Source organism: Lagopus muta, chromosome 15 (genome assembly GCF_023343835.1).
Source record: "Lagopus muta isolate bLagMut1 chromosome 15, bLagMut1 primary, whole genome shotgun sequence".
In the NCBI taxonomy this organism is placed as follows: domain Eukaryota; kingdom Metazoa; phylum Chordata; class Aves; order Galliformes; family Phasianidae; genus Lagopus; species Lagopus muta.
Window position 1 is genome coordinate 3,308,252 of NC_064447.1, and position 14,565 is coordinate 3,322,816.

A 14,565-nucleotide genomic window follows, 5' to 3' on the forward strand; every position below is an offset into this window, starting at 1 on the left:
TTTGGGGTTTGCTTTTCTTGGTCTGAGCAGATGTAGAATTTCTCTTTGTGTCTACAGTGAGAAAATAATTTTGAAGAATGTCTTCATGCAGCCGTTGTGTTCACAGGGAGGCAGAATCGCTCAGTGCCTTTGCTGCAGTCACCAACATCCAAATAGCTGAGGTGTTATTTACACATGCTATGGACACATCCTACATGGGCATCACTAAATTCACTCACATATCAGTTCCTGTTGGAATCAAATTCATTTTTCAGTCTGGACAAAGCAAAGCAAAGCAAAGCAAAGCAAAGCAAAGCAAAGCAAAGCAAAGCAAAGCAAAGCAAAGCAAAGAAATGTAAAGCAAACCAAAAAAAGTCCAAAACTGAAATCTCAGTTTTCTGCAGACAGCTGTGCTGAAGATGATGCAAATTGACAGTCTTTACCCCAGTCAGATGCATGGGAACCCGAAGTCTGACTGCTGTGACAGTTCCAACTGTGTAACCCCAGGGGCTTTTTGCATCCCCAACAACAAAGCCCTTGGGAGAGCCAGGTGCAGGAAAGCAGAGAAGCAGTGTGCCCTGTTGCTTTGGTGTGGACCAAAGTCTTATATTCAAATAAAGCTGCTCCCACAGCTGGTTTGGGAGCTGAATCTCCAGCTGGTGGCTTGAACTAGGTCCAGTTGTTACCCTGTGGGAAGGCAGCTAAAAGGTTGCAGAGTGAAAGACTTGTGGATAAGGGCAGACAAAGCCCAAATGTCTGAGGATGACGGTACTGCACAGATCTGCAGGGTTACCTCCAGGGAACCAGGACTTGAACTGTCCCTGGCTGTGCAAGATTGCAAGCCAGACAGAAACCACTCCAGCAGCCTCTGCCTGCCCTCCTGGGAATGGAGATCTCTGCCCAGGCTGTGCTGGGAGCCTGCTGTGAAGGCTCCTGTATGCCAGGGAGCACTGCGGGTCAATACTTGATGCTGTTTCTCAGGGCACAGCATAAAGGTTTTAAAGCAGGTGGCAATTCGATGGCTGTAAAATAAGATCAAACTTGCATATTTGGAGCTGTTTAACTCGAATCTTTCCAAACCTGTGCTCAACTAATGGGAGGACTGTCAGATTAGGCTGCTGTAGTAGAGGCGTGCTACATTAGGAATAAGAGAAGTTTTGCCAAACCTCAGCTTTGTCATGTATGTAGCCCAGGAAGCACGATCCTGATACGAGGTCATACTACATCACCCAGGAGAAAGAAATATGGATCAGGCTGACCAGTATGTTATACTTACAGCTCTCTGCTGAGCTGAGGTGCTCAACACCGTGGCACAGAGGGACTGTGGAGCACTCAGGGAGGACTTGGTGCTGCTCCTTCCTGGTCCCAGAGCAAGCTGAGACAAAGCCCAGGATTCTTGTGCTACTCTGGGCACTAAGCCACTGGCCTGCTTCCCATTAGCCATAATCACTGGTTTGCTGGATAATTTATGAGACTTACTGCAGCAATATTCATAAATATAGAAGCTGCTGTAAATATAATTTGTTTCTACAATTTGACAGTGTGTATTCAAGCGACTTCAGACACCCATCACTCACAGTGGCTAATGGCACTGCTTCTGCTGAACAGAACAAGAGGCTTGTGAGCTTCCATCAAGTGCTGCAGATTATTTCCTGACCCTCTTGGTATTCAGCTTGTGCCAAGAAACATGGCAGTTAGTGCCTCTGGTTTAGTGTTATTGCTAGAAATGTTATTGTTAGCCATTAAATTCACTAACCCTATTTTCAGGGTTATTACAGTATTTAACTTGGCTGCTCTTGGGTGATTTTAAAGTTGTGTTTCCAGCACATGATATGGGCTAAAAATAGCTAGTGTCTAATTGGAATAATCCCTGGAGAAACTCACGTTCCTCACCTTCCCAACGAGTTGTTCTCCTCTCAACATGGCAGACACGTTTCAGCTCAGCGATGGGCCCTTCTCCCCAGGGTGGCTCAAAGTAGACCCCAGGAGCAAATTCCAGACAAGAATCCAGAGATTATTTTACATCTCAGGATGAAGCAGCTTCACCAGGCATCCAGGCCTAAGTAACCCTACCAATAGCTTTACGTTTGTATTTAGCTTTTTGTGTTCTGAGTTCCTGTGTGGGTGTGTGAGAAGAATCCCCTGTCTCATCAGTCACTGGAATTTCTGGGAATTGGGCAGGCTCCAGCTCCAGCTCTCTGGTTTGGGTTTTAGGCTGGCGATGGTGCCAGAAATAGTATTCTGCATGAGCAGCACACAGCAGTCTGGTGGGCAGCGAGGTTCCACAGCACTATCATTGTGCCCTGAAGCATTCCTGGGGGCTGCAGCAGGGCACCAGGGGCGATGACCAGCAGCGGCCTGTGAAAGGAGATACACAAACAAAAATGTCAGGCAGATGCACCCGAATCAATGACAGCTTTTCCTGGGGCTGACGGGCCATCTCCTCCACATACTCCCCATGGCATTGGGAGAGGTCCTCAACCAGCCGGGAGCCCTCGTCCTCCAGGTGAACCCCTGGTGCTCAGAGCCATGCTGGGGATAGTGATCTGTGCAGGACAGATCGCCTCCCACCCCCAAACAGATGGAAATATTTCTGTTTTCCAAAATTAGTTTCCAAATGTGATGGAATTTCCTTTCAGTAGGAATTACTGACAATCTGGTCCTCATTGTGAAACTGAATGGCAACTTTTCCCAAACTCCCTTCTCTGGAATTCCTCACCCAAAGCAAACAGCAAATTGCAGACACTTATGTTTATCGGACAGCTCTCAGTATTACCCTGCTGAGAGGCTGAGGCAAAGGTTCTGAGGGACTCTCACAAGGCTCGCCCTTTGCTACGTGGCTTCTTGGATTTTCTTACAAACAGTGCTTTAGCTGTTAAAACTAAAGAAAATCATGGGGGTGGATTGGTCAGTGCTCCATCTCACCTCCTCCAGCTGGACTGGGCTGCTTGGGCACCCTGGTGCGTTGCACCGTGGTTCACATGGGCACATGCAGCCCTGCACACATCCCTCCTGCTTAGCACAACACCCTCTGTTTGCAAAGGACTGTAAATCCGAGGGTTACACACTCAGACTCCACTAACACAATGACAGCATTTTACTGCAAGGCAGGACGTCAGCTATCTTACTTAAGAATGACATATTTTGTTTTCCATGTCTGCTGATACCATCTGGACCTCTGGGGAAGGATCTGGAGCAGCCTGGCAAATTCCCAATCACACATTTGTAAAGAGTTGTTTTCGAAAGGCCAGCAAAGCAACTGTTTGTGAGGGCTGACTTCAGGGTCTGACTTCACTGTGAGCAGTGGCTTCTCATCAGTTTGGTTACCAGGGTTATGATGTTTTTTATTGTTTATGACAAGCTCTAGCTTTAGACAGAATACACAACTGCCTTTCAGTATTAATATGGACTCTTTAGCCACAAACAAGGCAGATAATTTTTATTTGAAGCTCCAGTTACAGAAACTCCTTTGAAATTCTTCCACAGAGGCATTATCCCATTGCATCAAACAACCAGCTTCAGAGGGCACCAGGAAAGCATCTATGCTCAAGCCTATTTTGAGACTGATTCCAATGGCACTCTTGCTCAAAAGTAGGTCAGATTTTATTCATTTTCCAGCAGGATAATTAAAAGCAAGTTCAAATGCAAGATTTCCAGGAAACTAGAAGAAATTGCTGCTTCTATTTCTAGAAGTCCTGCCAGAGACAAGCTCCTTTGTGCTAAGGTTAGCTTCAATCCTGACTTTACCGTATGACTGATGACTCAAATTATGAGGTTTCGTTTCCCATTTCTACCTGAGATTTCCTGTTTGGGCTTTTCCCAGATGCAGTGAGAAACATTACCACAAAAACATTTATGGACATATAACTCTAGCTGCTAAATTTGTAATTGCCCAGCCCCAGGGTGGAACATCCTTTCAGCTGAATTCAAAGGCTGTAAGAATATATAACATACCATGGAAAACTGGCCTTACTTACAGCACCGCTCACCTACGGTGTGCCAAAGGAGCTGGCTGCTTTAGTGTGATTATAGGCAACAAAAATATATGAGATATTGTGACTTTGTGACTGTTGAGCCTGAGTCAGTAGCACCAGATGTCACGTTCTGTCTGCCTTGCCAGCTCCCCAGTGTGGAGGGGCTCCTGGGCCCAGTGCTGTGCTGGATCCTCCTGTCCTTCAAACACTTCCTTAAATGTTTCTTTCAAACCCAAATTCGCTGAGAATTTACATTGCTTCAGTGGCATTTTTCCTTGGAAGTAGCCATTTGGAATCAGTACAAGCTGTCTCTGCACATAGCACAGCCTGGCACCCAGAGCCTTACCCTGTGGATCAGCTGAACAAGTCATCGAAGTACTTCTGCTAATCAACAACTCTAGCTGCAGCTAGATTCAAACTTAAGCTGTGTGTAATGGCACAACAACATTTCTGTTGTGTTCTCCATGGCAATCACATGGAAAGGATGTTGATGTGGATAGGCCCGTTTCCAGAAAGTAGAAATCCACACCTTGCAATCTAAGAGGTCTGCAATAGCTCCCATATCCCAAGCTAAGAGGCCTGAACCAGAGGATGCCCAGGTTTGGGTGGCTCAGAGCCAGACAGCTGCAGGGTCAAGAGAGAGCTGAGCAGAAGGGAAAGCACAAACAGTTCAAGGAGAAGAAGGGAAAACACTGGATGGAGGCCGGCCAGGAGAGCTCAGGTCCCAGCGGTGCCATCTGTGCACTGTGTCTGAAAGACGTGAGCACCGACATGCCTCGGCTCCATGCCTGCAACACCCATATCCTTCATCTCTGGTGTCTGAGCTGCCAAATCCCTCCTCGTTCCTGCTCTAATCCACTCTTGGCAGCGACTGTTGCTCCTTCCACAGGCACTTCTGATCCTCATCTCAGGAGCGCACTGTGGCAGAGCATGGTGCTGTGTACTCCCGTGGGCAGGTCATGCAGCTGAGTGCAGGTGGCAGCAGCTGTGGGATCCTCCAACACCATCACTGCTGTGGATGCTGTGTAGGCAGGTCCGTGGGGCAGGGGGCTGCCCTGAGAACGAAGCTTTTTAAGGAAGGATGTGAGCAGGCACTGCAAGGGGATGCGGAGCGCTGCTGTTGCTGGCCCTGCAAAGATGCTCCAAAATGGTTGTGGGGCCTTGTGCTTCATGGGGCTGTTTCCCCAGACTCTGCCCCTCCAACATAACTCTTAGTTAATTCTGCATAAGTAAGGGCTGGCCTAGAGCATGTGTGATACAGTCATAGATTTCAAATCCAGAAGAAATCATTTGACTCCTCAGTCTGACTTAACGCTATGAAGATCTCATGATTCCTCTGGCTTTTAGATCAAGGACTGAGTTCTCTTTTCACTGCTCTGATGCTGGCTCTCTGACCATATGTAATTGCATACATGTGCACATGCAGGATATGCTTATGAAAGCTAGAAATTCATTTCAGACTTTCTTGATTCACAGCCAAACTCTCTGGGACCTTTCCACGGCCACTAGGAAGCTCACCATTCCTCCATGCCATCTCTTTTTGTGGTACCACAGTAACTGCACACCTCAGTTCTGAGGAAGACCTTCCAGATCTTTATCCTAAATACAGAAAGGTGCCAAACTCTTGGCTCTCTCACCACCAGAATACCAAGAAAGCACTTCACCTTCAAAGGTCTCTGTATTTCTTCAGATCAGTGGAGCAATGTTTATGATCCACTGCCAGGGTCAGGTGTGACCACTTTCATTCATGTACAAATAACCACAGCTGAAGGGGCAAACACTCAAAGGACAGAAGGGTTTCCTTGCTTCCTGGAAACCAAGTAGGAGCTCATTTGCCACCAAACTGCAACAAATGATCGTCTGTGCATCCGTTCTACCAGCTTTTGTAGTCAGCATATCAGCATGCTGCTGAGAAAGTCATTCCATCTGAGGACAGCCTGAGCTTCCAGTGTGTACAGCTGTGAAAGAGCGTGGGGCTGCTGATGCAGTCTTGCTGCCTCACATCACCAGCTTGGTGGCCACGAGGAGCCAGCTTGCTTGGTTATAAGAAGTGAACTGTAATGGTGGTGGCACTTTAGAAGAAACACGCCTGTATCTGGTAGCAAAAGGATCCTTTCCCGTAGGCTGTGGCCTGCTCTTGGGAAGGCTGTCTCTTGTATGAGGCAAGTCATTTAGCAGAGATGTCAGTGGACTTGCAGATGCTCTCAGTTCTCCCCTGTAACCTGAGCAGCAAGCGTGGATGTGGGAATTGCAGACCCACACAGGCATTTTCCAGCAGAAGGCCATGTAGGAAGCTGAGAGGAAAAACCATGTTGCTGGCAGTCATGCTAAAGCCTCACATGGTGAAGAACCCACATAAACCAAGGCTGCCCTTGAGAAAACCTCGTGGTCACCTCCCCCTCCAAACAGGAGCTACCACCAACACGCTCACAGCAGACACTGGTTTTCCCATGGGCTGTTCACCTTCCTCGCACAGCCTGAGGGGTTTTTCTCCTTGGTTAACCAATGGTGACCCCAAAACAGGGACAGCCTGCCATCCCAAGCCACTGGGAGCAATCAGCCCACCACTGAAAAGCACCTGGACAGTCCTACAGCCTGGCATCTCTGCAATTCCAAAGTGTGATGTAGGTGGGTACCAGGAAGGATCCAGTGCAAAGATGGCACTCTGTTAAGCTTTGTGCAAAGCTTATCCATTTTGCCTAATCTCCCTGCTATAAATGAACCTAAGAGCTAAGGGATAGCTTTGTCCTTGTTCCCATAATGTTTTCCTGTAGGTTTTCAGACAAGACATTCAGTCTCTTGATCCCAGGGAGTATAATAGCTTCCATGGCTATTGGCAAGGGTAGGAGCTGGCTGCCCTCAGTGCTCAGTAGCTTGAGGCTGAGTATTTGCTTCATTCCTTTGGAGACAGCAGGAATTATTTACTGCTGAAAAGATCCTCATTACAGCTGGAACATGTCCCAGGGAGCTGCAACCTCAAGAAAGAGCAAATTTGGTGATGAAACCAAAAGCAAAGGTGAAAAATCCAGCGTGGTGATGGGGCCTGTACCCAAACCAAGCCCCACCAGTGATGGCTGGCAGGCTGTCTGGCCTGAGGGCTGTCCGAGGAGCAGGGTCTCCCCATGGCAGCCTGCACAGTGTATGGGCTCGTGCCCTGGCTCCAGCTCCACTGCTTTGCAAACAGGAAGCTGGCGAGCAGCTGCTGAATAAGTCATTTCGGAGAGTTTGTACCAAACTGGCTTTCAACTCCTGAATGTGTAGGAAGGAAAAAGCCGTGAATACGTCTTTGTGACCAAGTTTGGCACCAGCTGCACTCTGCAAGTGGGACAAGAATGTGGCCATTTAGAGGGGAGTCAGCTGCCCTTTAAGAAATGGAATGATCCCTTCCCTTTCCTGCAAGGCTTTATTCAGGGGAGAATAGGATTGAGACAAGTGAGCAGCTTCTTTCACTTGCTAGCACTGAGGGCTGCAATCCAAATAGACATCAGAACCCAGGAAAGGCCCCACTGCTGGAAAGATGCACGGAGGGCACAACCCATCTGCTGCAGGAGATTGGGCTAGTGAAGCTGCAAACTTGTCCTTCCCCAGAGAATTGAGCGTGCCCTGTGGGGATTGCACTGGGTACCAGTAAAACAGCTCTCCATCTCATCCACAGCACTGAGAGATCTTGGAAGGAAGCAGTCTGGAAGGCTTTGCCCTTCTCTGAAACAATTCCCCACCCATTTTTTCAGATGTTTCTGTAGGTTACATTAAAAATGGACTCTGTCGACACGCTGGTGTTTTGGGGTTTATTTTTTGAAAGACTCAGACATTTTGCACAGATGTTTTGTGGACAGCTTGAAATCCTGGGGCTTTGTAGCAATCTGCAATGAAGACACGTTCACTGTGTTTTGTTTTGTTTTTTCAAATCCTGCAGGAGGTTGCCCTAATTTTTTTTGTTTTCTGCCTAACTGACTCTTTGGCCATATTTATTGGTACAATTGTCATGCCCATTAAAAGGAGACTCTGGAGCAGATGTTCTGCCTTAGCCAAGGCTCTGAGAAGTCCTCTTGGTCACACATAAACCCAAAAGTATTCCAAACAGCAACGTGGGACTTTTCTGAATGACTGGCTTTGGGGCTTCACAACTCCTAGAGCAGTAGGAAGCTCCGGATGATTTCAAAATGCTTCGTGTGCCAGAATGTCAGGGGAGGATAAACAAGCAGCATGGATAATTGTAGGCTGGCTGGTGCTAAACCACTCCACTGGGATCACTCCGCTGGGCTCATCTGCTCCAAGTGAAGACTTTTTGAAATAAATGTTTATAATAAAATGTAATATATGCAGAGGTCTTGGGTAGGAGTCAAGATTTCTACTCAGCTCTGTTATTGTCTTTTTCAGCTTAAGAATTCTCATTCCTTACTTGCCTTCCTCCTGGTTAGCTAGCTGCCTTTTTTCTTTGGTTCCCATTGCAACTTGAAAAATGAGGACTAGTGCAGAAAGACCAAACTAATAAAGGACAAGGAAAGGGTCCTTTCCAGTTGTACCAATAAACCTTTCCAGTTGCACCTTTTCCTACTGCCTGGGAAGCACAGGGATCCATTGGTTTAGGCCAGAATCCCTGAAATTGGATTGTCTGAAATAGAATTTACATTAAATATTGCACCTTAAGTCTAACCCACTACAGTATATCTTGGTAGCTTTGATATGGTTACGTTGGTTGTTGATGAAGGGTGGATCTGGGCTGTGTTGCAGAAATAGGGAAAAAGGATTTCACTTTGAAATTTCAGCCTCTTATTTTGCCTCCAATTTGCTTATGCCAAAAGTATTTGTCAAGATTTCTGTAAGGATTTACTGGATTTGTACAAAGCCCTGTTGCTTTGGCTGAGGAACTTCTTCTCAAGTCTTCAGCAGAAGTTGGACATGAAGCTCCCCATTTCAAACTCCAACTGGGAGGTGGTTTGTGCCATCTGAATTCTGCTTCTTGTGTCCTGGCATTGTGATAGCAAGGTTTGATCATGGGCTCAGTGAGTCTGCTCCGTATTTGACTGCTTTGTAAGAGCCCTTGTGTGCCTCTGGAATAAGCCTGCCTAGTTTCAAAATTGTGGAGCAGTACGATTTAATCTCTTGCCAGCAGTGGATTGGGAAATGATAAGAGTCTTTCATGCTGCATAGCAGATATTTTGGGGGTTTCATCTTGCTTTCCCCATCACATTTTTCTTCCCCCATTGTGAAACACATGCACATATGTATGTTCTCTTTATGTACACACGTTAAAAACTTTTTTTGTTGTTGTGGGGTAAACTGGGGAGAAGGGAGTTACTTTGCTAAGTGGTATTTCCTAAATATTTTGGATATAATGGCCTTCCTCACACATGCTTTTTTATATATATGATTTTTGCCAATTCCCCCAATGGTTGACCAAAATGAAAATTGCCCTTTTGATCTGAATGGCTTTTCTGGGTGAAATGCAGTTCAAAATAAATATTTCTGTAGGGGCTGGCACTGAAATCATAGTTTTATGTTATTTCCACTCCTCCACCTCCTTCTGCCACTGAAAACACACACATTTCCCACAGCCAGAGCTAGGAATCATCAATTGCAATTAATTGGGGCAGGAAATGCCTGGGTTGAGTTTTGATGTGATTTCTTCATGCTCCTGCTGGGCAGCAGCTCCTGTGGCTGTAAGCGGTCGGGCAGACCACCAGCGTCCCACATTCTCCACATTTTGCCTCCTCACCCTCCTTGTCTTCAGGGAGAAGCCTGGTTTTGTTCCCCACATCCCACACGGACTCACCAAACGTGCCTCACATGTGAATGAGTCGTCCTGCTCCAGGACGGTGGGGCTTGGCTTTATTCTGGGGGCTCTTCCCTGGACCTTCATGCCTGGATCAACTCCAGTCCCTGCTGTGCGCAGCCCTGCCAGCTCAGCCCCTCAGCACTCTGTGAGCTGTGTGAAATTGCCAAGCTGGATCCACTTCCGTGCCCCTCATTGCCACATCGTGATCAAACATAATGGTGTTGGCAATATTTGCTTGTGCCTGAGGGTCAGGCATCAGCCTGACGTTTGTGTTTTGAACTTAATGTAAATTGATTGTAAGAAATTCAAGTTGTGACAAAGCTACTTGTTACTGGCCTTTACTGGTATTTATTTTGCATTCTAAAGAGTGTCAATATTATTTTTTTGCCAGACAGAACCCCTGTTGTTGCATATCTGCCTGTACCAGGAAAAGGGTGGGAAGGTGCTGCAGGCACTTGGGTCAGCCATCACCCATTAGTCTCATTTTCTTCTCTTCTGCCTGTTAGTGCCAAGCACACCCTGGCCATCAGGTCACCAGAGCCTAAGTTATGTTCTCACCTCTAGTCCAACCACCTGCTAAATCCTTGGTAATGGTGAAGGAGCAAAGGCTGAGTGTGCTCCCAGTGTGAGGCTGTGGCAGAAAGCAGCTGCACACGCATGTAGCAAGGATGAGCAGGGGACAATTTCTGCAGCAGCCCTGGTGAGCAGATCCCACTTGTGCTGGCCATGGGATCTTCGCAGTGCATGGGGGACAAAAGCAAAAACCTTCCTGGCTCGAGTTGAAAATCCAACCTGACGTGGGTGCCCAGGATCCTGACAAGGGGCTGCATGCGGCCTCAGAACTGCCATGGCAAAGCATTCTCCAAGGGGAATCCCCATCCTCAAGCTCCTGGCAGTTCCCTCTCTGGCTCCTGACCAGGCCACCTGCGTTTGAAAGTCCATGGGACTTTGCTTGGGTTTCTATGTTATTAATCCTCCCCGTGAGAAATCCCAGGCTGTTCTGGACCTCTTCCCTCCGTGCTAGGCCAGCTGCCAGGGCTGTGCTGCAGCTTCATGTCAGCACAGGAGGCACTGTGAAGCTGGTGTGCTTCCAGGGGGCCAGGGGAGCCCTGTTTTCCCCTTGAAGGTTGCAACCCGATGCTCTCAGCTGTGCTTGCCGTATACTGGGATACTTTTTTGGCCCAAACACTGAATAAAGCAGGTCAAAATCAAACCATCTGTCTAGATAACAAGTGATACAGATAAAAATAGACCTCTGTGCTCCTGATGTGTCCCAGCTGTCCTCATAGAGCTGCTGGGCAGCACACACAGGCTACAGAAAGGTGATGGAAAAGGGACTGCGCTGGCTCTGAGCACTGCGTGGCTCTGCAATGCGCCAACCAAGAGGGCTGTGGCTGTCATGAGCAGTTCAGCCACGTTCTGTGGCAGGAGCACAGTTTCTCATGGATTTTAATCAGAAGACAGGAAATGCCAGTTTTCAGCAGAGAAGGATGAGGCCAAATCATGTAATCACATGTTCATGTTGATGTAACCAGCACCAGAAGAGTGCTGTCCCTCAGCTGGTCCTCAGAGGCACCATTTGAAACAGAAGCACTCCTTGCAATCTCTCCCTGTAACATTCCTTCCCGCAGCAGCCCCTTGGATACTGAGTCAGGCAAATCATCTCCCCTTTGCTGGCTGAGACCTAGGCTGGGCATTTCCTTTTTTAGAAAAAGACCAAATACTCCTCTTTATTTTCAGGAGATCTCTTTTTCTTTCAGATAAGGAAACCAAGGACTCAAATAGCAAACACAGAAGGCATTTTTTGTCCTCTTCAGAAGTACATTTGCATCTGGGAAGCTCTTCTGGTCAGGGTGAGTACGACCAGCCTTGGGCTCATATTGACTCCGATTGATTTATTCCTGTGAAACGTTGCTGGAGGCAAACACCTGATATCCCATCCCAGTGCAGAGGGAACTACCCTCCCTCCTGGAGAGGGATGTAGTACAGCCCTGCATCTTGGGGCCAACCTACCCCATCATGTACCAGGTATGGAGGGGAACCTCCTAAGTCCTTCTTGGGGAGTGACACTCAATGAACAGAGATGAAAATACACTGATAACTCCTGAACCCAAACAGGACCACCCAAACCCCATGTCTGAGAGCAGTGTTTGTGACCACTGCCCCATGGAGCCTCTTCCATGCCCACACATCCTATGGACATGCCTCATGTCATGACCACAGGCTGATTGTTGCTGCCAGAATCTGGCTTTAAGTCACCTCATTCCGTGTGTTTTGGGCTGATAAGATACAGTGCACTGAAGGAGGAACACCTTAGCTTGGAGTGGTGTGAGGAGTGCTGCAGTGGTGTTGTATAAGAGTGAAAAATCACGTTTCAGTGCAAGAACTTTGTTTTCCTCACAAAACACACCCACTGTTGGCAGGAGGCTGAGAGCAGGGGTGGGTCAGAGCAGCTCTGCCTCCAGTGCATTCCTTCCGAGGGGCCTGCAAGTTCATCTCTCTTATGTTACCATGCACTCCTTCTCCTTGTTTGTGTGGTGAAAACATATGAAAACGATTTGTGACTGTTAAGTTTCATGAAGCTCTGTGGACAATTGGGGTTCTGCATGCAATTTGGTTTTCACCTTGTCAAGGGCTCCCTGGGGACTGCTGAGTGCAGCACTGCTGAGCTCCCAGTGCACGCAGCCCTCCCACTTGACTCCATCACCCTTGCATGATGGAGATGGCAATATAGCAAAAGATGCTCCCAACAGTGATTTCTGATATAAAAACCATATGGAGCTGTGGTTTTGGGATTGGATGAAGGTGGATGTACATGCTGCTGGCCTTACGGGAGTGTCTGATGGGGCTCTAGCAAACTTTGGTGTGAGCTGTGCATGCTGAGCAATGCTCTGCAGGGACTGGATGGAGAAATCATCATCAGCAGTCCCAGGACAGAGGCTGAGCAGTGAGATGGAGCCTGCCTTGCAGGAGGGGGGATGGCTGGGCCGGGAGGAAAGAAACAGCTAGGGGAAGGGATGATACACTAACCAAATGGCTGGGGGAGAATCATAAGGTTGGAAAGGACCTACAAGATCATCTAGTCCGACCATCCTCCCATTACCATTGCTAACACAAGCACTAAACCACATCTCATAGCTCCTCATTCAGACGCCTCTTGAACACTGCCAGGGACAACTCCACCGCCTCCCTGGACAAGGAGAAGGTGTGAAGGACCTGATGGGAAACGCAGGAATAAAGGAGGGGTAGGAGAGACAAGAAAATGAGGCAGGGTGGTCAGGGACAGTGCAATGGCAAGAAAGAGCGAGGGAGCTGAGAGCAGCGCAGCCAGTCCAGCTGCTCTAGGGGCCGGCAGCATACACCTGTGCTGGGGAAGCCTCGAAGGCTCCTGGGAGTGGCGGTGGGACCCCGAGGGCCGGCTGCGGTCCGAAAGCTGCCGGTCCCTTCCGCCAACACAGGGCCGGCAATGCAAACTGCCCAACTCCTGATTTTGGGCTCTGCAAATGCCCGTCGGGGATCAACTCCGCACACCCCGGGCACAGCTGCTCAGGAGAAAGCAGCTCCGGAGCAGCCAAAGGCTCGGAAGTAACGGGACCGCGGTTCCGCGCAGCTCAGCTCGGCGCCGGCGGGGGGTACAGCCTGCCGTCCGAGGCGGAACCCACGAGGGGCTCCGAGCCGCAGCCCGGCCCGCAACCGGCAGCGGCGGCGCGAGATGGGGAGCGGGAGGGAGGAGGGGGGGGGCGGCCTCCGCGCTTCGGGGGCCGCGGGCGGGGGCCGAGGACCGGCCGCTTCCGCCCGGCGCGGCGCATTCCAGCGCCGTGAGTCAGGCGGCGGCTCGGCGGGATGCGCCCCGCGGCCCCGGGCGCTCGCAGCTCCTCGGCGGGGCGCGCACCGCTGAGCCCGGCGCGGCGCCCAGCGGCCATTTGCATGCCGCAGCTGTGAATGGCGTGCCCGGCCGGCCGGCCCCTGGCACGGGGGAGGAGTCTCCGCGCCCTGCTCGGGCCGTGCTCCGCGGCGGCGGCCCCTTAGCCGCACTGGGGCGGCCCGAGTCCGGCGGCTCGCCGAGGCGCTTCCCCGCCTTCCCGGTGAGTGCGGGGTAGGGGGGCGGCGGGGCGGGGGGCGCCGGGCGAGGGGCGCTGCCCCGGCCCCGCTGCGCACGTGAGTCGCGGGCTCCGTCCCGCTCCGCGGCCCCGCCGCCTCCGCCGCGGCTCGGCAGCCCCCTGCTGGCGGCACCGCCCGGCCCGGTCCCGCGGGCACCCCCGGACTCCCCCCCGACTTCCCCCGGGCTCCGTGCGTCCCGAGCTGCGGCCGCCCGGCGGAGGAACGCCGGCGGGAGAAAGCTCCGCGGTGCGGCGCGCAGGTGCCGGCTCCGAGCGCTGTCCCGAGCGCTGCGGCTGGGCATCTCGTCCTCAGCTCTCGGCCGGCGCCTCTCAAACGGGCACCGAGGCGTCTTCGGGTGCAGCTGTCGGCCTCGGACTGCTGCGGATCTTCGTCCGGTGCCGCATGGGCAGCCCGGTCCCGTCACCTCTCGGAGTCCGGCCAAGGGCAGGAGCAGCGGCGCGGGACCCGTTCAGCCTTTAGGACCGGGAGTGACAGGGTCGTCAGTGGTGATGCGGGGACCCGGTGACCCTGGCGACCCCGGCGAGTTTGGCTGCAGGGGAAGGAGCGTGTTCATGGCTCGCTTCAGTTGAGCCAGGTCCATGCTTGAAAGGCCCTTCCAGCCCCATCTAGCCATGTGTTCCCACCCACTGCTCCCCTGGTACTGGCACTGGTCGTTGGGCAGCTGCCTCATGAGCTGAGCGGGTTTCGTGGCTTCTGTGAGTTTTCCTCCAC

The 14,565-nt window shown here is 50.6% G+C and overlaps 1 protein-coding gene across 3 annotated transcripts in view; it reads left to right on the forward strand.

Moving 5' to 3' along the window:
- The first annotated feature begins 11,567 nt into the window (after positions 1 to 11,567).
- RHBDF1 (rhomboid 5 homolog 1) overlaps positions 11,568 to 14,565 on the forward strand; it is a 34,341-nt gene continuing 31,343 nt past the window's right edge. Inside the window, exon 1 of one of the 3 annotated variants that reach the window (XM_048961253.1) lies at positions 11,568 to 11,585. The gene's annotated coding sequence lies outside the window, so the exon portion shown is untranslated. Of the gene's footprint in view, positions 11,586 to 13,644; positions 13,818 to 14,077; positions 14,550 to 14,565 lie in introns of those variants that run through there. The other 2 variants (XM_048961250.1, XM_048961254.1) reach the window with 2 other exon arrangements.